Source organism: Coenobita brevimanus, chromosome 13 (assembly GCF_032717465.1).
Source record: "Coenobita brevimanus isolate Jiangsu-jjx chromosome 13, ASM3271746v2, whole genome shotgun sequence".
In the NCBI taxonomy this organism is placed as follows: domain Eukaryota; kingdom Metazoa; phylum Arthropoda; class Malacostraca; order Decapoda; family Coenobitidae; genus Coenobita; species Coenobita brevimanus.
The window spans coordinates 43,061,494-43,064,621 of NC_136966.1; positions in this window are offsets into that span (position 1 = coordinate 43,061,494).

The following is a 3,128-nucleotide window of genomic DNA, read 5'->3' on the forward strand; positions in this document are numbered from 1 at the left end:
TTTCTACATTTTATCACAGTAGCTCTAGGACCGGCCCTGACCGTCTGCTTCTCACTAACCATTTTCGGATGAGAGGTGTTGTACTCATATAGGCTTTAGGGATTATAGTGAAGCCAAGTTACGTTCTACCAGTCCCACACATTAAGTACACACCATCACCCTCTCACACCACACCATACCATACCACCCTCCAACACCGTATCACACCACACCATACGAATCTCTCACATTACACGACACGAAATCACACTCCCACACCACACAAAATCACCCTCCCACACCGCACCACAAAAAATCCTCCTCCCGCACAACACCACACCACACCACACCACACAAAATTACCCTCCCACACCACACAACATATAACCACCCTCCCACACCACACCACAGTAGAAAAAAATCCTCCTCCCACATCACACCACACATAACCACCCTCCCACACCACACCACACCACACAAAACCACCCTCCCACACCACACCACACCACAAAAAAATCCTCCTCCTACACCACACCACAGAAAATCACCCTTCCACACCACAACACACACAGCCACCCTCGCACACCACACCTCACCACACAAATCCACCCTGCCGCACCACACCACACATAACCACCCTCACACACCACACAACCCTCCCCACACAACCCTCCCCACACAACCCTCCCCACACCACACCACAACCCCCCTCACCACACCACACCAAGGAGATTAACCTAAGGGGCCTGAAGCTCCCGCATCTAGTAATTCTGAGCTTGTTTCCAGGTAACTACATACACACACACCTCAGGTCACGTCTTTCACATAAGAGATAACAGAAGGACAGCGAGCGTAACTGAATGGCAAGCCAGAGATGGAGTGAGAAGAAGAGGAGCACAGGGAACAAGATGGAGAGAATATGATGCAGATCTACCGAGCAAGGACGGAACAAGCTAACAATCAATGGATCAGAGTGGAGAAGGGTGAGAGGGTCCTTATCATGCAGTGGTGTGTCACAGGCTGATGGTGATGATATTGATGGTGATAATGATGTTGATGCTGATGGTGGTGATGCTTTAACATCTCAACGTATGAGGTTACAGAATGCACAGTGAGGCTGCATAGTCAGGAAATGGAAGAATATGAGTGCATTAAGTATTTATGTAATGTGATGAATAAGGATGGAAGATTAGAGGATGAAGTGAGTGGAATGATGCGTCAGGGAAGGAGGGTTGCTTATTCTCTAAAAAGCAGTGGTTAGGAAGAGGGAACTGAAGATGAAAGTATGAAAAAAAAGTGCACTGCATGCTGTGATTCCCACTTTAAAATATGGAAGTGAAGCTTGGATCTTGTTGAAAGGACGCAAGTCAATAGTGAGAGCGGTGGAAATGAGCTACTTGAGAGGAGCATGTGGAGTTTCATAGAGTAAGAGACAGACAAATGGGCAGATGAAGGAGCGTTGTGATGCCGATGTGGATGAGACTGAAAGCGTTAAGAGAAACACTTCGAGATGGCTTGGCCATGTGGAGAAGATGGCGAATAAGAAAATGACTAGAAGAGTGCACATGAGTTAGCTGGAAGGATAGAGGGGGATGGGGAGACCGACGATGAGATGGAGGGAAAGAGTAGAAACATATGAATGGGATACTTGAGCTAAATGGTAGAGGACAGTACATCATGAAGGCGATTTGCTTGTGGTCACCCCTTACGGGATTAAGGCGCCTGGCTATAGATAAACAGATATAGATAAATACAGTAGATAGATAGGTAGGTGATCATGATAATATGATAATGATGATGATGATGAGAATGGTAATGATAATGAGATTGACGGTGTAAGTAATGATGATGATTATGACGACGACAGCTATGATGATGACGATGATCATGATGATGATGATGATATTGATGATGATTTTTGTCGGCAGGTGGAAGGACGAAACAGCAGGAACTCTACCATCGGTCCAAGCATCCACGATTCCACATCCATCCATCAATCCGTCCATCCATCCATCCATCCATCCGTCCAATCTTGCTTGGTGTTAAAAGCTAAGTCTATTTAACTTAAGTAGTACCAATTGCTTCTTCATAAGCTTTCCAGCTGTCTGAACAGATCTGCAGTAGCTTTTAACTTCTAGAATAACTCGGTTCTGGTGCTCAGTTTGGTACTTTTATTTTCATTTTATCAGCACTGGCGCGGCAAATTTTGAGAAAAGTCCTTCAAGTAACTCCTGTTATTTTTTTACTAGGTTTCTAATGATGTCCATAGATCCGTTGTGGCTTTAATAGTTTCCTAGACAACACAGTCTTGGCGCTGTTCTCTGCCACCCTATTATACCATGTCACATAGTGTTCTCGCTCGCTTGCTCTGTACGCTAGCTCGCTTGAACAATAAATCACTGAAGAAAAGGTGGTATAAAGCCCCCTAAGCCGCCACAGTATTATAACCCTCGGTATGCAGTCCGTTCCCTGCGGCCTTGTAACTCTGTGTACCCAAAGCGCTTACAAAATAACTCGAAATAATTTTCTTTTCGTAACTATACTCGTTTCACTCTTACTTGGCCTGAGTTGTTGTTGTTGTTCTTGTTACATCTTAGGCTCCTCTGGATGTGAACCATGTGCTATGTTGAAGGACTGTCTGTGTTGTGGTGCAGGAAGTGAGTGGGTGTGCTGTGGTGTGGGGGTGCCACTTTGCAGTATGAGCACAGGAGATTGTATGTGTGTTATATTTTGTGTTAGTATTGTAGCAGGGAAGGTTGGTGTACTTGTGTCTCTGGGTTCGGTAGTGTCCGAAGGGTGTATGGCTGGTGGTGGCACATGAAGGATGCTGTTTGGTAGAAAGTTTTGGCTGGCTAGGGTGTCTGTGTGTTTATGTATGTGTTTGGTATACAAAGTTTTGGCTGGCTGGGGTGTTTGTGTGTTTATGTATATGTCTGGTAGAGAAAGTTTTGGCTGGCTGGGGTGTCTGTGTGTTTATGTATGTGTTTGGTATAGAAAGTTTTGGCTGGCTGGGGTGTCTATGTGTTTATGTATATGTCTGGGAAGTGTAGAGTTGGGTGGAGGAGGGGATATGTTGCAGAGATAATCTGTGTAGTGTTGGGCGGTTGTTCGATTTTGTTTGTGGAGAGGATGATGCAACATAAGGTTAC